Raw genomic sequence first — 21,490 nt, forward strand, 5'->3', positions numbered from 1 at the left:
AATGGAAAGATAATTTAATCAAGAATGTAATGCAACAAAGATTGTTCAATTAGCTGTATTCTATGAAAAGTTATGAGATTTCTATCACGTTGCTTGTGGTTCTTTTGTGTTCTTTCATTTAGTGAGTTTATGAAACGTAATAAAATTAAAGTAATGGTGCAAAGAGTTGACTGGATGCCCAGAAAGCGATGTAAAATAGTATTATGAAGTGAACAAGGCTACAGTTATAAACAAATTAGAAGAAAAATTGGTGGAAACTTAACCAAAGGTGGCATTTCTAAGTTTTTGAAGAGGTATAAGGAGACTCAGTCACTACAAAACCACACTGGTAAAGGCAGGAAAAGGTGCACAACAGCAAGACATGATAGAAGAATTAAGAGACTGTGCCTACGTGACAAAATAAAATCATCTGGGTGTATACAAGATGAAGTGGTGCAATGCAATGTGAAGTTAAGTGCAAGGACTGTTTGGCGCAGACTGCAGGAATTTGGTCTAAAATCTAGAATTTCACAAAAAAGCCACTTTTATCTCTCAAACAAAGGTTGAAAAGACTAAACTGGGCTAAAACTCATGTTACCTAGACAGAGGAACAATGTATTACTTGGAGTAATGAGACCAAGATCTCCCTGTTTGATAGTGATGGCATAAAATACGTAAAGAGAAGAATCAGAGATTTGCATCCTGACTGCATTACATGTACCATGAAACACCCAGTCAGTGTTATGACCTGGGGTTGTATGACATCAAAAGGTGTGGGCAGAATTTGTGTGATCAATGGAAATATAAATGGCCCAAAATACATTAATGAAATACTTCAACCCAAACTGAAGCCTTCCGCACATGATCTTTTCCAAGACAATGAAGCATTTATATTCAACAGGATTCAGCTCCATGTCATGTTGCTGCTGTGTGCAAAAGGTGGTTTCAAGATAATCATATTCCACTGCTGGAATGGCCTGGGAATAGCCCAGATCTTAACCCTATTGAAAATCTATGGAGCCGACTAAAGAAACTTTTTAGTCAGAAGCGACCCAGCAATAAAACCCAGTTAATAGAAGCAATCATTCAATCTTGGCCTCACATTATAACAGCTGCAGAAGTAAAGGACTTGGTTCACTCCATGGGAAGACGTTGTAAGGTCGTAATTCATGCTAAAGGTTACCCAACTAAGTATTAAGTGACATGTAGAGAATTTTTATACATCTTGTTTTTTCTACGTGTTTCACTTTTCTTCTTTATAACTGCTACTCTAATAAATCCTTCATAAAAGTTATTGCATTACATTCCTGATTAAATTATCTTTCCATCGATATATAATTTTATGGCACTAGTCCCCCCAAAAAGTGGTGTTATTAGCCATCAAATCCCAAATGTAGACTCTTCCCAAGAGGTTTCCACAATTTTGGCCACTATTGTAACTGATGAAATGATGCCTAAATCCTCTGCAAGATTTAAAGCACCAGTTTTGCTCATGGAAGTCCTCAGCTGCAAATAAGAGGAGAAAATACTGCCCACCACTACTCTGGTGACATCCCAATTCAAGCAGTCCTCACTTACTGACTACAACTGGAATGGTCTTTTATGTCAATAAGCAGCCTGATCATGAAGCATGATGTCACATGAGAGTGCCAACTTACATCTGTTCCTCTGCAATTGTAAAGCAAATCAACGTGGGTTGTTAAAGGAAATTTCACATGACTGTCACTTGAGACTTCCTGCTGGCATCCAGAGTGATTTTGCCTGTCAGAATCTAATTAGGAAGGTCACAAACGGGGATCATGAGTGTGAGATACTGCAACCATCGTAAATGTGCAACGGTTGGCAGGAACCAAATTGGTGCATTTCCTTTTCCTGCACTTTCATAATGACAGGAACTGCTGAGGTTCAGGTCACTGAACAGGTGCTAAAATGACCACTCATTTGTTTTACCAGGCATAAGTCTGCTCTGACAATGCCATTGTAACTTTGTAGGCTCAGGGAACAAGTGATAAGCGATGACTACTTATACAAAGTGAACATCCCAAAAGCTCTTCAGTAGCTATTTTTAAAAAGTTCTGGGTTGAGAACGGTTGAACCTGGTTAATACATGGATGGGTCACCAGTAGGAACCACCATGTTTATTGGCAAGACATGGAAGTAAAAAAAAATCCCATAAAAATCAGTACCACCTTCAGTCCCGTCTTGTTGCCAAGAAAACAAAAAGAATAATAGAATTACAGACTTGGAAGGGACCTTGGAGGTCTTCTAGTCCAATCCCCTGCTCGGGCAGGAGACACGATTACCATTCCTGACAAATGGCTGTCCGATTTCCTCTTAAAAACCTCCAATGACGCAGCACTCACGACGTCTGCAGGGAAGCCATTCCCAAAGAATCAACCTTCGCTGGAAGGAGACTTTTTAAATCTTCCCACCAGCAGAAAATTGCAGCCCCCAGTTTAACAGCCTGCAGCACCAGCGGACTGAAAAGTTGGGGAGGGAAGGAAAATGCAGCAGCAGCAGCTGACCTGCTTCAGCCTAGTTGCTTCTCTGCTTGGAGGCCGTGGAGGAAACCAAACAGCCCCGCTCGCTCCCGGCTTCTCCTCCGACCTGCCCTCCACTCACCTCCCAGCTGCTGCTTCGACCCTGGAAAAAGCACAAAAGCCACTTTGCACACCATCTTCCTCCGATGAATGAGCAGTAAGAGGAAGTTCCTCGGCGCTTCTCATCTCTTCCCATCCTTTCTAGCAATATAATACTCGATGCTTTTAACTCCTTTAAACTCAAACACAGATGCCGCTTGCTGCATTTTTCAGCTTTCTAAACACAGAGGTTGCCTATTTGACCGCGGATAGGTGGCAAAAAAACAACAACAAAAAACCCCACTCTTGTCTCATCTCTACCTAAGCCGTTTGCAAGATTTTTTTCCCTGCTTGAAAGCTATCAAGTCGTTTTTGACTTCTAGCAACCGATCTTTGCAACTGATCCAAGTGAAATAGTGAAATGTGATGCTGCTCAGCTTGTGAAGCTTAGCTGTGTGTTGAGCCCTAAAAGTTCATGAGTTTTTCAGAATTACAGAATAAGCTTTTTAAAGGGTGATTCTGAGTGGTGATCAAAACTTCTCTACATCCCAAATCTTTATGACCGATTTCCTGTGGCTCCCAAGCATTTAGGCCATGGCAGCCCCATCAGGCCAGATCTTCCAGGGGAGGCAACTTCTGCTGGCCAGGGCTGCATCCATGGACACCCAGCATGCCAGGATCATTCCTGAGGGAGGACAATGTATATCTGCTGAACGTTAAATGCCATGAACCTCTGTAAAATTTTTTGCACAGAAGTCACAGAAATCATTAGGTCACAGAGAGGGGAAAATAGGCAGCATGGAAGAATCTGTAATAAAATAAGCACAAGGTATATTTTATTGATTCCTTTTTCATTCAGAACTCAAGATGGCGTACAAATATGTATTCTTGTTTTTCCTCTGAGGTTTATTTACCTATTTTTAAGAATTGCTAAGGACCAGATGACTGTAGTATGTCCTGGTATGTAAAAACCATAGAACTCTTTTTCACGTGATCCTATGAGCACAGATGAATGGATGGCTCTGCCCAAGTGGACCCATGTGACTTTGTGGGCTCAGCTCTTCCTAAGAAGCTGCAACTGGGAGCACAGCCACTTCTCAGAAGCCGCCTGACCATGGATGGAAACTGTGGGCTGGTTGGAGAAGGCTGAAGAGGATGTGGATTCCAAACATTTGGTGTTAAACAGACTCATGCGTTATGAACTGAACTTTCTTAAGAAGATTGGGGAATGGTCTTATTTTATTAAACTGTAAAACCATTTTGGCTGAACCTTTTGGGTAAAATGGATTGACAACAGAGGTTTATAACTTTTGTGAATAAGACACAATTGTTGGGAAAGTCCTCAATCAAAATCTTAAGGAAAAGTTTTATTATTAAGAATCAAATGAGGATATTTGATCCTGGACGGATCAGAGACAAAGATTGGGGTGAGTTATTGTAAATAAAAGCCATTGTAGTTAAATACAATAGATGGTTAAGAGAGGGCTTTGATGTTTAACTTTACTGTTGGTTCATCTGTTCAGCACTTTGCCTTTATACACAGTAGATACATGAAGGTCAAATTGATTCGAACTAGAGATAGAAATTCACAAATTTTGGGCCTGTTTTGCAAGGGTAAGAAACTAATATTGTTACAATATACTTATCAACTGATTTACTATATGTAAACCTGTTTTTGTCTTTTTTAATGCATATTTCTTTTTTAAAAAATGTTTTGCACATCCTTGTTTCGTTGTAAATTTTTCGAGTTTGTAATTTGCCTAGTATTTCTTTTTAAAAAAAGGTCCCTTACCAGAATGACGTTTATGGGGTCACTCAGTACATATTTTCTAAGATATCTTTAAACTCATAGAATCATAGAGTTGTAAGGCACTTCAGTGGTCTTCTAGTCCAACCCGCTGCTCAAGGCAGGAGCCTTATATAACCCGTCAAATGAATGTCCGGTCTATTCTTGAAAACCTCCAGTGATGGAGCATCCACAATGCCAGGAGGAGAGCTATTCACTTGATCAGTTGCAGTCACTGACAGAAATTTTCTCCTAATTTCTAGGTTGGATCTTACTTTGACAACCTTCCATGCATTAGTTCTTCTTCTGCCTTTTGTACAATATAATTCAACCTCCTCTTCTTTGTGACAGCCCCTCAAGTAGTGGAAGACAGCCATCATGCACCCCCTGATCCTTTTCTTCCATGGCCTAGGTATAACTAGCTCTCTCAATAGATTGCCATTTAGCGTCCAGACCATTTATCATCTTTCTTCTCTGCACGTTTTCAAGGGTCTCAACATCTATACCGTACCATGGGACCAGAATGGGGGACAGTATTCTAAGTGTGGAGTCACCAGCACGGTGTAAAGCGGTACCATCACTTCTTGTTGTGTCAGGATCCTGATTTAAAGGCTAAACAGCTTTATGTAAAGATGTAATGTAACATGGATGATGCAATACTAGGAATGACTCAGCAGCTGTGTGTATCCCTTTAAGTGTCTGAATATAAAAGGGAAGTTTTTCTCCTGGAGTCTTTCTCTCTCGTCCGTTTGATCACTGTAATTGCTGTGTATTGGTGTTTGCTGTTTCACCCCATGTACGTATTTTATTTCTAGTGTACATTTCTAGATATAGTGTAATATAAACCACAATTTAAATACAAACCTCCCAGCTCTATTCTGTTCTATTCCAAAAAGGTCTGCCTTATGTGATTGTCCAGGTGACCTTTTCCTTCCCACTGACTTCCGGATATTTCCCTCTTTTTCTGAACTAGGAAATGATTTCCTTTGATATTTCGATATATTTCTTCCATGTAGTCAATTTTGTCCAGCTCAAAACCCTTTTCCCGCCTTTCTCTTTCTTGTCTTTGACTTGCTGGGGAAGAAAACTTCTGGTTTTCCAGAGTAGCTAATAAGATTTTGATTGCTGCCTTGACTTGCTGTGGATTTTAATGCTGCTTTTGATTCTCAGGTCTCCACAGTGCTCCCTTTGACATTCAGAGAATCATCAGGGAAGTCAGACAGATCATTATGGTTTTCAAAGGCTACAACCCCACTGGGATCCAAGGGAGCAATGATGTTGCACAACTGAAGGCTGCTTTAGAAGTGGTAAAAATACGAGGGAAATCCTAGCTTTGTTTTCCAGTTTCAAATGTCATAATTTCCTTCTCTCAGAATGGCAGGAATGGAGAAGACCATCCCTGAATCCGAAAGGATTGTCAATCAAAACAGATTCATTTTAACCACTCGAATTTTTTAACCATGCCTAAAGGAGTGCCGTACTTTGATAGGACTGGGGCAGATAGCAATGCAACAATAAATTAAGAGGCAGAGGCCTAGCTGCAGCTCAAACCATCAGAGGCAGAAAATGGCTCGACTGATGTACGATTGAAACTGAATTTTAAATTTATAATCAGGAGGGAAGGGAAGCTGAGTATTAGTTACAGATTAGTTACAGAGGTGCAGAATGCACAAGAGACTGATTACAAGTTAACAATTGTAGTGTGTTAGAAACCCACTGTATGTGTGGAATCCTCATCACTGAGCAAGAGTTGGGAAATGACTTAATATTTATTTAGTATTAAATTCCTTTATTATTAAACTTAATCACTGCCCATCTCACAGTTTCAGGCAACTCTGAATCACTTGCCTTGCCATAATGTTCATAGCAACACTGAAAATACCCATTTTTTCCTTGTCAAAAGCTACTGATAATTCCAACATAACACATTTTAAAAAATGAAACATTTTCTACTGTACACCTTTCCCCTCAGGTTAATGTGGCAAAACAGGAAGGTTTGTCACTCTTCTGTGAGACAATGCAGACAGTATGACAAAATGGCAGCTGCTTCCACAAATCCACCGCATGGCCCACAGATGAATCCAGGACCCACTGAAAATGATGGGCGCTTCCAGGACGCAGTCATGAGGCCCAGGAATGCATGCCCTCCCCTCCTTTCCCAACATGAGGATCAGAAAAGGTAAGGAGGAGGAGGGTGTGAGACTTGTTAATCAGGATAAAGTGGATCCTGGGGGAAGGAGAGGCCTGTGGTGACCCTAGGGGGAGGGGGAGGGAAATGACTGGGGAACCCTATGGAGGAGGGAAGGGCCATAGAGACACAAAGGATGGGAAACAGAGCACAGAGTGTCTCGGAAGGTGGGGGAGGATTAGGGATGCCTGAGGTAGGCAAGCCTGGCCCTGCACTAGGCCTCCAAGAGTTTTCCCCAACTCTGAGGTAGCCAGTGTTCCCCTTAGTGACTCGCACATTCGATTAATGGCTGCCATCAGGGAGATCAGGGTAGTTAAGGAAAGCAGTCTCACTTAACGGCTGTTGCAGCATGCAACCGTAATTGGCAGGCCATGACAGTTGTATCTTGAGGACTACTTGTATGCTGGTTGAGGAATTCTGGGCCTCAAAATCTGGAGGAAAGCAAGGCAGAAGACAGAAACTCCACATGTGGGAATTACATAATCAGTATTCAAAATGACCACCCAGAAGCCTTTTTGAGGAATTCCACTACTTCTGCAAAAGGAAATATTGAATAACTGCTCCTGATAACAAGAAACTGGTAGTTAGCCTTTTTCCAATTTTCTTTTCTCTCCACCTACAAGTCTAATTCTGAGACATGTTTCACTAGAAAGAATCAGGCCAGAATTCAAACAGTCAATTTCTCACCTACACTTACACATTTTCAATGGGAGATCACAAATGAAATTCAAGCCTTTTCTAAACTCTTCAACTTTTGCCTCATGTGGGTTTCCTCATGTGCAATAAGGGATGATTTATGAGTCAAGTAACGTCCACAGACTGGACATTTGAAAAGTTTCTCCCACATGTAACTGAAACTTTGGCCACAATCAGGACATTCAAAGGGTTTCTCTCCTGTGTGAATCCTCTGGTGTACCACCAGGTTGGAATTGCGACTGAAACTTTTCCCACAGACAAGACAGTCAAAGGGTTTCTCTCCTGTGTGAATCCTCCGGTGTTTCACCAGGTTGGACATCTGACTGAAACTTTTCCAACGGGGATCATGAGTGTGAGATACTGCAACCATCATAAATGTGCAACGGTTGGCAGGAACCAAATTGGTGCATTTCCTTTTCCTGCACTTTCATAACGACAGGAACTGCTGAGGTTCAGGTCACTGAACAGGTGCTACAATGACCACTCATTTGTTTTACCAGGCATAAGTCTGCTCTTACAATGCCATTGTAACTTTGAAGGCTCAGGGAACAAGTGATAAGCGATGACTACTTATACAAACTGAACTTCCCAAAAGCTCTTCAGTAGCTATTTTTAAAAAGTTCTGGGTTGAGAACAGTTGAACCTAGTTAATACATGGATGGGTCCCCAGTAGGAACCACCATGTTCATTGGGAAGACATGGAAGTAAAAAAAAATCCCATAAAAATCAGTGGCACTTGTTGCCAAGAATATTATTATTATTAAAACAGAAAGAATAATAGAATTACAGACTTGGAAGGGACCTTGGAGGTCTTCTAGTCCAACCCAGTGCTAGGCTGCATTAACAGAGGGATAGAATCAAGATCACGTGAAGTACTAATACCACTTTACAATGCCTTGGTAAGGCCACACCTGGAATACTGCATCCAGTTTTGGTCACCACGATGTAAAATAGATGTTGAGACTCTAGAAAGAGTACAGAGAAGAGCAACAAAGATGATTAGGGGACTGGAGGCTAAAACATATAAGGAACGGTTGCTAGAATTGGGTATGTGTAGTTTAATGAAGAGAAGGGTGAGAGGTGACATGATAGCAGTGTTCCATTATCTCAGGGGCTACCACAAAGAAGAGGGAGCCAAGCTATTCTCCAAAGCACCTGAAAGCAGGACAAGAAGCAATGGATGGAAACTAGTCAAGGAGAGAAGCAACCTGGAACTAAGGAGAAACTTCCTGACAGTTAGAACAACTAACCAGTGGAACAACCTGCCTCCAGAAGTGGTGAATGCTCCAACACTGGAAGTTTTTAAGAAGAGACTGGACATCCATTTGTCTGAAATGGTATAGGGTTTCCTGCCTTAGCAGGGGGTTGGACTAGATGACCTCCAAGGTCCCTTCCAACTTCTTCTTCTTCTTCTTCTTCTTCTTCTTCTTCTTCTTCTTCTTCTTCTTCTTCTTCGTCTTCTTCTTCTTATTATTATCATTATCATTATCATTATCATTATCATTATCATTATCATTATCATTATCATTATTATTATTATTATTATTATTATTATTATTATTATTATTATTATTATCCCCTGCTCAGGCAGGAGACCCTATTACCATTCCTGACAAATGGCTGTCCGGTCTCCTCTTAAAAACCTCCAATGATGCAGCACTCACGACGTCTGGAGAGCGAAGCCATTCGCAAAGAATCAACCTTCGCTTGAAGGAGACTTTTTAAATCTTCCCACCAGCAGAAAAATTGCAGCCCCCAGTTTAACAGCCTGCAGCACCAGCGGACTGAAAAGTTGGGGAGGGAAGGAAAATGCAGCAGCAGCTGACCTGCTTCAGCCTAGTTCAGGGGTAGGCAACCTCGGCTCTTTTATGACTCATGGACTTCAACTCATGGACTTCAACTCCCAGAATTCCTGAGCCAGCCAAGCTGGCTCAGGAATTCTGGGAGTTGAAGTCCATGAGTCATAAAAGAGCCGAGGTTGCCTACCCCTGGCCTAGTTGCTTCTCTGCTTGGAGGCCGTGGAGGAAACCAAACAGCCCCGCTTGCTCCCGGCTTCTCCTCCGACCTGCCCTCCACTCACCTTCCAGCTGCTGCTTCGATACTGGGAAGAGCACAAAAGCCACTTTGCACACCAACTTCCTCCGATGAGTGATGAAGAAGAGGAGGTTCCTCTGCGCTTCTCATCTCTTCCCATCCTTTCTAGCAATGCAATACTCGTTGGTTTTAACTCCTTTAAACTCAAACACAGATGCGGCCGGCTGCATTTTCAGCTATCTAAACACAGAGGTTGCCTATTTGACCACGGATAGATGGCATAAAAAACAAGCTTATCTCTACCTAAGCCATTTGCAAGATTTTTTCCCCTGATTAAAAGCTATCAAGCTGTGTGCTGAGCCTTAAAAGTTCATGACGGTTTTTTTTCAGAATTACAGAATAAGCTTTTTAAAGGGTGATTCTGAGTGGTGATCAAATCCTCTCTACATCCCAAATCTGTATGACCGATTTCCTGTGGCTCCCAAGGATTTAGGCTATGGCAGCCCCATCAGGCCAGATCCTCCAGGGGAGGCCACCTCTGCTGGCCAGGGCTGCGTCCATGGACACCCAGCATGCCAAGATCATTCCTGAGGGAGGACAGTGTATATCTGCTAAATGTTAAATGCCATGAACTTTTGTAAATTTTCTTGCACAGAAATCACAGAAATCATTAGGTCACAGAGAGGGGAAAATATGCAGCAGGGTCCAGAAAATACGGGGCTAAGACTAAGGCTAAGTCTGCCAATATATGGTAGAAGAAATATTTCTAAAATACATTTTTTAAAAGAAAATGAAAAGGAAGAATAGACTATCGCACCAAAGCACATGGCCCACTGATCACCAAGCTAACCTTTTTAGCGGAACACCCTGCAGTGCTGTTTTTAATGTACATCTCGTAGGTTTTGGGTGGGGAGAGTGGCCATTTCATCTATTGGATGGATCTGAGCTCTGTTGCATGGAGGAATCTGGAATAAAATAACCGCAAGGTATATTTTATTTCCCTTCATGGATTACTGCCTTGTCGTGGCAAAGAGGCTTGCATAATTCAATGAAGCTATGAGCTATGCCGTGCAGGGCCACCCAAGACGGAAAGGTCATAGCAGAGAGTTCTGACAAAACGTGATCCACTGGAGAAGGAAATGGCAACCCACTCCAGTATCTTTGCCATGAAAACCCTATGGACAGTACCAAAAGGCAAAACGATATGACGCTGGAAGATGAGCCCCTCAGGTCGGAAGGCGTCCAATATGCTACTGGGGAAGAGCAGAGGGCTAGTACTAGTAGCGCCAGAAAGAATGAAGGGACTGGGCCAAAGCCGAAAGACGCTCAGCTGTGGATGTGTCTGGTGGTGAAAGGAAAGTCCGATGCTGTAAAGATTTTTTCTCCATAGGAACCTGGAATGTAAGATCCATGAATCAAGGAAAGCTGGACGTGGTCAAACAAGAGATGACAAGACTGAACATCAACATCTTAGGTATCAGCGAACTAAAATGGACAGAATGAATTTAATTTAATTTAATTTAATTCAGATGACCATCAGGTATACTACTGCGGGAAAGAATCCCTCAGAAGAAATGGAGTAGCCTTCATAGTCAATAAAAGAATAGGAAAAGCAATACTGGGATACAATACTCAAAATGACAGAATGATCTCAGTTCAAATCCAAGGCAAATCATTCAATATCACAGTAGTCCAAGTCTATGCCCCAACCACCAGTGCTGAAGAGGATGAAATTGACCGGTTCTATGAAGCCCTACAGCACCTTATAGAACTAACACCCAAAAATGATGTCCTTATCATCATGGGGGATTGGAATACTAAAGTAGGAAGCCAAAAGATAACCAGAATAACAGGCAAGTTTGGCCTTGTGTTTGGCCTTGTGGCCTTCCGACGCGATCTTAAGACCTATTTATTTGAACAAGCCGGCCTGGCTTGATGGGGGATATGTTGGGGTTTTTACTGTGGGTTTTTTATACTATTATTTATTGTTTTTAGCTCGGGCTCTTATTTAATTCTCTTTTAACTTTTGTAATTTGCATTTTATATGTGCCCTGTTCACCGCCCTGAGTCCTTCGGGAGAAGGGCGGTATACAAATATAATAAAATAAATAAATAAATAAATAAAATGAAGCAGGGCACCGGCTGATAGAATTTTGTGAAGAGAATACGATGGTCATAGCAAACACTCTTTTCCAAGAACCCAAGAGACGGCTCTACACATGGACATCACCAGACGGTTAACACAGAAATCAGATTGACTATATGCTCTGCAGCCAAAGATGGAGAAGCTCTATACAGTCAGTAAAAACAAGACCAGGAGCTGACTGTGGCTCAGACCATGAGCTTCTCGTTGCAACGTTTAGGCTTAAACTGAAGAAAGTAGGGAAAAGCATTAGGCCACTCAGGTATGAATTAAATCATATTCCTGTTGAAGATACAGTAGAGGTGACAAATAGATTTAAGGAATTAGATCTGATAGACAGAGTGCCTGAAGAACTAAGGACAGAGGCTCGCAACATTGTAGAACAGGTAGCAACCAAAACCATCCCAAAGCAAAAGAAATGCAAGAAAGCAAAATGGCTGTCTGAGGAAGCTTTGCAAATAGCTGAGGAAAGGAGGGAAGCAAAAGGCAAGGGAGAAAAAGAAAGATACGCCCAATTGAATGCAGAATTCCAGAGAATAGCTAGAAGAGATAAGAATGCCTTCTTAAATGAACAGTGCAAAGAAATAGAAGAAAACAATAGAACAGGGAGGACCAGAGATCTCTTCAAGAAAATTGGAGAGATAAAGGGAACGTTTAATGCAGAAATGGGCATGATAAAGGACCAAAATGGCAGGGACCTAACAGAGGCAGAAGAGATTATGAAGAGGTGGCAAAATTACACAGAAGAACTATAGAAGAATGAGCTTAACGTCCCTGATAATCACAATGAGGTGGTCACTGACCTCGAGCCAGACATCCTAGAATGTGAGGTGAAGCGGGCCTTAGAAAAGCTGAGCAACAACAAAGCTAGTGGAGGTGACAGTATTCCAGCTGAGCTATTCAAAATCTTAAAAGACGATGCAGTAAAAGTGCTACACTCAATTTGCCAGCAAATTTGGAAAACCCAACAGTGGCCACAGGATTGGAAAAGATCAGTTTACATTCCAATTCCAAAGAAAGGCAGTGCCAAAGAATTTTAAAACTAGCGCACCATTGCACTCATTTCACATGCTAGTAAAGTTATGCTTAAAATCCTACAAGCTAGACTCCAGCAGTATGTGGACAGATAGACAGTAGAAGGACAGTAGACAGATGGACAAATTGATTCTAACTAGAGGTAAAAGTTCACAAATTTTGGGCCTGCTTTGGAAGGGTAGGAAACTAATATTGTTACAATATACTTATCAACATTCAACTGATTTAGTATATGTAAATCTGTGTTTTTTTTTAAATACAGGGTTTTTAAAAATGTTTTGGCTATCCTTGTTTTGCTATTTTATTTTTTTTCCCTTTGGAGTGTGTATTCTATCTTAATTTTCCATTTATTTATTTTTTAAAAAGGGACTCTTACCAGAAGCAAGTTTATGGGGTTGCTCTTTTCAGCTACTTTCTAAGCTGCCTCTAAACTCATAGAATCATAGCATCAGGGGTCTTCTAATCCAACCCGCTGCTCAAAGCAGGAGCCTTATATAACCCCAGTCAAATGACTGTCCGGTCTATTCTGGAAAACCTCCAATGATGGAGCATCCACAACGCCAGGAGGACAGCTATTACATTGATTAATTGCACTCACTGACAAAAAAATTATCCTTACTTCTAGATTGCATCTTTCTTTGACAACCTTCCATTGTCATACTCATTGTCACCATCCATGGGGACCTCAACTTCCATGTCTGTCAAATCTGGTTCAGAATTTGGAGAATCATTAGGGAAATGAGAGAGATCCTCTGTGATTCTTTAATTTTCAAAGGCTACAAACCCACTGGCACAACAAATAGCTGCTTTAGAGGGAACCCATAGCTTAGTTGTCTGGTTTGAAAAGTCCTAATTTCCCTCTCTCAGACTGGCAGTGATGTAGAACAGGGGTCCCTGGTCCGTGGACCGGCACTGGTCTGCAGCATGCTAGAAACCAGGCCGCATAAACAAGCGAAGCTCCATTCAAGGGATGCAGGCAGCACACAAAACCACACTCCCTCTGGTCCACAGAAAAACCTCTCTCCACAGAATCGGTCCCTGGGGTCCAAAAGATTGGGGACCTTTGATGTAGAAGACCATCCCTGAATCTGAGAAGGATGCCAATCAAAACAAATCCAGTTTAGCCATTCTAATATTTGTGCCTAATGAATTGTCGTATTTTTATAGAATTTAGGACTAGGGTGAATAGCAATGCAACAATAAATTAAGAAGCAGAAGCCTACCTGCAGCTCACATTGTCAGAGACAGAGAGTGACAGGACTCATGTATGATTGAAACTGAAATTTTAAATTTATAAATGAGGAGGGAAGGGAAGCCGAGTAAAACAGATTAGTTAAGAGATGCTGATTGCACAAGAGACAGATTACAAGTTAATAATTGTATATGTTAGAAACCCACTGTATCTACCACTGAGCAATAATTGGGTAATGAGCTTTACATTATCTTTTTATTATTAAATTCATTTATTATTAAACTTAATCACTGCCCATCTCGCTGTCCTAATGTCAATACCCATTTTTTCCCCTTATCAACAATGAAACCTTTTCAATTGTACATTTTCCCCCCTCATGTTAGGTAGCAAAACAGAGAGGTTTGTCTCTCTTCTGCCTGACAGTTTGGCCAAATGGCAGCCGCTTCCACAAGTCCACCCCATGACCCAGGGACAAAGCCAGGGCCCACTGAAAATAACAGTTGCTTCCAGGACACAGTCCCAAGGGCCAGGGATGCATGCCCCCCCCTCCTTCCCCAACATGAGGTTCAGAGATTTTCAAAAGGTAAAGAGAAGGTTGTGAGGCCTGGTGGGTGGAAGTCAGGCCTAAGGACTGCAGGACCCTAGTGAGAGTGCGGAAAAAAGCCTGTGGGAACCCTGTGGAGATACAAAGGTTGGGAAACAGAGCACAGGGTGTCTCGGAGTGTGGAGGCCTAGGGATGCCAGAGGCAGGCAAGCATGGCCTTGCGCTAGGCCTCCAAGAAATTTCCCCAACCCTGAGGTAGCCAGCGTTCCCCTTAGTGACTCGCACATTTCATTAATTGCTGCATCAGGGAGATCAGGGTTCTTAAGGAAAGCAGTCTCACTTAACAGCCGTTGCAGCATGCAACCGTAATTGGCAGGCCATGACAGTTGTATCCTGAGGACTACTTGTATGCTGGCTGAGGAATTCTGAGCCTCAAAATCTGAAGGAAACCAACACAGTAGACTGAAACTCCACATGTGGGAATTACATAATCAATATCCAAAACTACCATCCAGAAGCCTTTTTGAGAAATTCCACTACTTCTACAAAAGGAAATATCCAGCAACTGCTGCTGATAACCAGAAATTGGTAGTCTTTTTACATTTTCCTTTTCTCTCCACCTACAAGTCTCATCCCGAGACATGTTTGAGTAAAAAGATTCAGACAATTCAAATAGTCAATGTCTCAATGGGAGATCACAAATGAATTTCAAGCCTTTTCTTTTTTAAAAAACATTTTTATTGGTTTTTAACAATAACAATCTCTAGTGCCTGGTGTACAGCATGTTGTCTTGTTTTATATATATATGAGAAAGAAAAAAGAAAAAAGCAATAATAATTAACAATCAATAATTATTGTTTGATAATTCCATAATTAGTATATTATTATTTTATCTTCCTTTCTCGCATGTATTTTCATTCTTCAACCTTAAACAAATATAATTCCTAATATTTTCAATATATAAATCAGGGGTCTGCAAACTTGGCCCTTTTATGACTTGTGTACTTCAACTCCCAGAATTCCTAAGCCAGGCACACTGGCTGAGGAATTCTGGGAGTTGAAGTACACAAGTCATAAAAGGGCCAAGTTTGAAGACCCCTGATATAAATGATTAGACATTTTTTCACATTTATACAAAATATGATAACATCTATGTGTAACATTTTTTATCAGCTTATATTATTCTTATAACCATCATCTCATTAGTTTACCATGCATCCTATTTTCCTGATTTTTGTTTAAGCTTAATTTCCCCTTTTATTCAATCCGTTCTTATCAGTCATGGTTTTCTCAATGTTAATCATCTAGCTATCCAAATTTTTCCATTTAGTTGCACCATCCCAATATTTTCATATTTCATGTATTATAAAAAAATACTGTGCTTCTCATCTATCTTATAACATCTGGGTATAATATCCTTTCTGATCAGCTTATATTTAACTTATATTTATAAAAGTTACATCATCCCAATATTTTTACATTTCATATATTGTAAAACATACCATATTACTTAAATCTCTTAGGCCTCTTGTTATAGCGCTCCTTTATGTTCAGAGTTCTCTATTCTTTTAACCATATCCAAACAAGTGTTTACTGATGTAATACTCCTTCTGATAGGGTGAGTCAAATCCCTTGAATGTGTCTCTAGCCTTCTTATTTTGCCGAATAGATTTCCAAGTTGATATATTCAAGCCTTTTCTAAATTATTCAACTTTTGCCTCCTGTGGATTTCCTTGTGAGCAATAAAGGATGATTTATAACTGAAGCAACGTCCACAGATTGGACATTTCAAAGATTACTCCCCTGTGTCAGTCCTCTGGTGTCTCATGAGCTGGAAATTCTAACTGGAACTTTTTCCATAATCAGGACATTCAAAGGGTTTCTCTCCTCTGTGAGTCCTCTGGTGTATCACAAGGCTAGAATTCCGACTGAAACTTTTCCCACAATCAAGACATTCAAAGGGTTTCTCCCCTTTGTGAGTCTTCTGGTGTTTCACAAGGCTGGAATTCTTACTGAAACCTTTCCCACAATCAGGACATTCAAAGGGTTTCTCTCCTGTGTGAATCCTCTGGTGTATCACTAGGTTGTAATTGTGACTGAAACTTTTCCCACAATCAGGACATTCAAAGGGTTTCTCTCCTGTGTGAGTCCTCTGGTGTTTCACAAGGCTGGAATTCTGACTGAAACTTTTCCCACAATCAGGACATTCAAAGGGTTTCTCTCCTGTGTGAATCCTCTGGTGTATCAATAGGTTGAAATTGTGACTGAAACTTTTCCCACAATCAGGACATTCAAAGGGTTTCTCTCCTGTGTGAATCCTCTGGTGATTCACAAGGCTGGAATTCCGAATGAAACTTTTCCCACAAACAGGACATTCAAACTGTTTCTCTCCTGAATGAATTCTCTGGTTCACCAACCCCTCAACCTCCTTGCGGTAAGCCTCCACCTTGTTATCATGAATAAGGCCCACTACTGCGAACTTCACAATATGGTTGGTGGCAAACCTAGCACAACAGCCATGGGTCAACAGGTTGAACAATAGCGGACTTAGGACACAGCCCTGAGGAGAACCTGTGCTCAAGAAAATGGTATTAGAGGTATTTGTTCCAATTCGCACATATTGGGGCCTGTTGGTAAGACAAAGAATCCAGTTGCACAAAGGATGTTTAAGCCTAAAAGGCCCAGTTTGTCTACTAGATGCTGGGGAATGATTGAAGTCGACAAACAACAAACATACGTGAGCTGTTGTGACCAAAGCTTTTGCCACATTCAGGTAATTTGTATGGGTTTTCTCCTATGTGATTCCTCTTGTGCATAATCAGCTGTGATGTGTAATCTATGCTTTTCTTGCAATAGTCACAATAGTCACATCTATAAATCAGCTTTTCCACAGCTGATATTCTTGAGGTCAAAAATTTGTTTAGTGGTGCTTTCATTCAAGCCATCTTCTTTCTGAAAGATTGAGGCCTGCATTACTGTCTGCTCTATGTCGCTTTCCTACTGAGCTTTTCTCCAAATGAATTCCATATATTTCCCTCTTCTACTGAATGAAAAAAAAGCTCCCTTGACTTTTCATGTAATGTATCCTTAATTGCTGCATATTCTTATTCCAGTTTTAAATCTTTCTTGATTTTCTCTTTTGTCTAACAGCTGCTGGAGGAGGAGAATTGTGTGGTTTTCTGAAGGAAATGGAAAATATTTTGATTTCTGGTTCTATTTTTTTTCTTTTCAATGTTGTTTGTTATTCTTAGTTGTCCAGAGTGCTCATATTGCCATTCTCTTTGTCTATAAGATTCAAAGAAGTGTAACTTTGTGTATAAAATGGTTTCAGAAGATGTGAAAAAAGAAGAAAGTATACATTAAAATGAAAAAGCAAACATGGTAGAATACTAGAATAAGCTCGTACATTATTTATGATTCATTTGACACATGGAAAACTACTGACATCCAAGTTCAAATATTCATTCAATCAAATTCAGTTGTTCATTAGGGTCAATCACAACTTCTTAGCACTGCAAAGGGTTATCATCAAATACATCTGGAAGTGATAATAGATTATATAATTGCAGATATATGCATACTGTCAGAATCCATTTATATTTCATTTTTAACTATCTCCTTTGATCTAAAACCAAATCTCACCTTTCCCTGGATTCTGCCTACTCCCAAAGGGGAGGAGGGATAGGCATGCGGGTTTTATTGCTTTACCTTCCTCTATTAACTACAATGTAACCTTTTATTTGCCTTGTGTCTGCTATCCATTACAATGTCACAAATTGCCTCCTATACTATGCATCCGTCTGAACTCCTCCTCCCTAACTGGGCAGCTGGGAAAAAGGGTGGGGGAGAGACACAAACCTCCGGGACCTGGTTTATTTCTCTGTCCTCAAAATGAGGTGTGAAGAGCTGTGGAATGATCCTGCACAAACGGAGCCAGACTGATGTTATCTTTCTTTTCCCATTGATGAACTTAACACCTGGGGATTTGCTGGTCTGCACCGCCCGGATGAACTGTGGGGTGGGGTTTGCTTAGGGACACTTTAAAATACCGATCTGTAAAGGAATCCCTCAGTTCCTGTCTATTATGCCTGCTATCTCCTATCCTTAATAAAAGTTCCTGTTTGGAAGAAACTGTTTCCAAGAGTTCTGCTTTCTTAAGATGTGGGCTTGAAGTAGGCCCTGACACATACAGAGAGAAATACAGATACGGACATCTACAAATGTATATATGGAGAAAATCCATGTTTTCCAAGCCTGAAAAAATGTACCAAAATGGTTGCCGTCAAAGCTTTTGAACTAATTTTAGAGATGTGGGGTTTTTAACTGATCAATAACAGAATAATAGTGTTGGAAGGGACCTTGGAAGTCTTCTAGTCCAACCCCCTGCTCAGGCAGGAGACCCTATTACCATTCCTGACAAATGCTTGTCCAATCTCCTCTGAAAAATTTTCCATGATGAGGAAAATTCTCAGGAAAATTCTCCTTAGCTCTAGGTTGTACCTATCCTTGATAGGTTTCCATCCATTGCTTCTTGTCTTGCCTGCAGGTGCTTTGGAGAATAGGTTGACCCCTTCCTCTTTGTGGCAGACCCTCAAATATTGGAACACTACTATCATGTCGGTGAGGACTCTTCCAGCCAGTTATTTGTCTTGCAGGGGTGGAAGACAATTCATGAACACTTAGTTTTGCTAGATACAGAAACCTGAAGATGGAAGCTTGACCCTACTTAGCTTTTCAAAATAACCCCTAGTCTCTCTGCAGCCGTTCTTTGTATGTTTTATAAATGATGAAATCATGCCAAAAGCATCTGCCTGATTCGAAGCACCAGTTTTGCTCATGGAAGTCCTTACCTGCAAATAGGAGGAGAAAATACTGTCCACAACTACTGTTGTGATTCCTCACCAGCCAGTGGATCCAGCAGCTAAGTCTGAGGACTCAGATGAGGAGGAGAGGCCTGAAGTGACATTGGAATCTGAGGAAGGTACTGAGGACCACCAAGACTCACAGTCAGATGAGGAGCCTGGCCCCTCTACTCACACTCAGGCAGCGACACAGATGGAGCCAGTCCCAGATGCATGAAGGCGCAGAGAGGAGAGGCGAGCAAGACAGAGGGAGGCAGTGGGGCGGCTCCAGAGGCAAAAGAAAAGTCATTAAGAAGCCATGCCCTGGCTGGACTATAAAAGGAAGAGGTGTGGGAGGTGCTGGTTGTCAAAGGCAACAGTAAACCTGCGGCTTCATGTTTCTGTTGATTGTGTTGCTTGCCTCTGAAGTCTTGGACGTTGTGTCAGGTGTGTAAAAAATAAAAAGGGGGGTTTCTTGTGGCTCCTGCCGGGTTCCATGAAGAGGGGGACTGGCAATTGGGACTGGCTTCTGTGTCACTAAGCAATCGGTCATTAAGCATCATGTAACATGACGGGGCTTAACTTACATCTGTTCTTCTGCAGTTATTAAGCAAATCCCTATGGGTTGTTAAAGGCAATTTCATATGTCAGTGATTTGAAACTTCCTGCAGGCATCCCCACTGATTTTGCTTCTTAGAATCTAGCTGTGAAGCTCATAACCAGAGATTGTGAGAGTGGGATACTGCAACCATCATAAATATGCAACAGTTTGCAGAACCCAAATTGGTGCATTTCCTCTTCCTGCACCTTCATAAGCACAGGAACTGCTGACTTGTTTAGGTCTCTGAACAAGTGCTACGATGACCACAAATCTGTGTTGCCAGGTGTAAGTCTGCTTTTACAGTGCCACTGTAACCTTGAAGGCTCAGGGAACAAGTGGTAAGCAAGGACTATCTATCAAACTGAACATCCCAAAAGCTCCTCAATAGCTATTTTTTAAAAAAAAGTGTTGAGTCAAGACATGTCCAACCTGGTTAATATACAAATGCGGCAGCAATAGGAAATACCATGCTTATTGGCAAGTCATGGAAGTTAAAAAAAAATCCCATCAAAACCAGTGGCAGTTTCAGTCCCATTTTGTTGCCAAGAAAACAGAAAGTCCATAACAGAATAACAGAGTTGGAAGGGACCTCCTAGTCCACAGGTCTGCAACCCGCAGCTCCGGGTTGTTGTTCCTCTTCTCTGTACTCTTTCCAGAGTCTCAACATCTTTTTTACATCATGGTGACCAAAACTGGATGCAGTATTCCAGGTGTGGCCTTACCAAGGCATTGTAAAGTGGTATTAGTACTTCATGTGATCTTGATTCTATCCCTCTGTTAATGCAGCCTAGCACTGTGTTGGCTTTTTTGGCAGCTGCAGCACACTGCTGGCTCATATCTAAGAGATTGTTCAGTAGGACTCAGAGATCCCTCTCACAGTGACTACTATTGATAAAGGTACCACCTATACACCTATACATTCTTGCCTAAATGTAGAACTTACAATGTTAAATACCATGTACTTCTGTAAGTTTGTTTGCATATTAAATCACAAAGAAAAATGTTTCCAAAATAATTTTTTTAAAAACAAAACAAAAAAATAGAATAGCCCACCAAAGCACTGACTGGTCACCAGGGCTAACATTTTTAGAGGGACACTCTACTCTGCCATTAGTGCAGGTTCGAGTCCCACCAGGCTCAAGGTTGACTCAGCCTTCCATCCTTCCGAGGTAGGTAAAATGAGGACCCAGACTGTTGGGGGTAATAAGCTGACTTTGTAATAATGCCTCTTGGGGCCCCCCCGAAAGCCCTAATAAGCAGGCATATACATAGAATGAAGGCTATTGCTAAGCATTGATTTGTGCTTTAAATTGTAAGCCGCCCTGAGTCTTCGGAGAAGGGCGGGATATAAATGGGATTAAAAAAAAATTCTAATGTAGATCTAGTAAGGTTTGGATGGCAATAGTGCCATTTCAGCTATCGTAGCTCAGTTCTGTTGCATGTTGGAATCTGTAATAAAAGAACCCCAATGTATATTTTATTGATTCCCTTTTCATTCAATAACTTAAGATGGCATACAAAGCACTTCATACCACACTGCATGCTTCTCTCCATGTAGATGTAGTTCCACTGAGGAATGTCAACTGAGTGCTGTCAGTCAATTGCAAATCCACCTGCTGCTAGTTCTGTCTATCCCACAGTGTTCTATCTTACCAAGAAGTAAGTTGTGGTCTACTTTGTCAAATGACTTGCTGAAGTTCAAGTGTACTATCTCCACAACATTTCACAGATCCACTAATTCAGTTAGTTCATCAAAAATGGCAGTAATGTTTGTCTGGCGTCATCTGTTTTTAACAAACCCTTTCTAGCTTCAGTTACAGTTGCCTGTCATTTCTCTTGCTCCAGAAGTATTAGTGTAAACAGAAACAGAAA

General features: G+C 41.2%; 1 protein-coding gene across 1 annotated transcript in view; it reads right to left on the reverse strand.

Moving 5' to 3' along the window:
* The window catches only part of LOC308662040 (uncharacterized protein), a 52,864-nt gene extending 43,503 nt beyond the window's left edge, over window positions 1–9,361 (reverse strand). The window contains exon 1 of the mRNA XM_081317453.1: window positions 9,309–9,361. The gene's annotated coding sequence lies outside the window, so the exon portion shown is untranslated. The remainder of the gene's footprint in view (window positions 1–9,308) is intronic.
* Between the last annotated feature and the right edge of the window lie 12,129 nt (window positions 9,362–21,490).

The sequence above is a fragment of the Vipera berus genome, assembly GCF_964194415.1.
Source record: "Vipera berus genome assembly, chromosome: 2".
NCBI lineage: Eukaryota > Metazoa > Chordata > Lepidosauria > Squamata > Viperidae > Vipera > Vipera berus.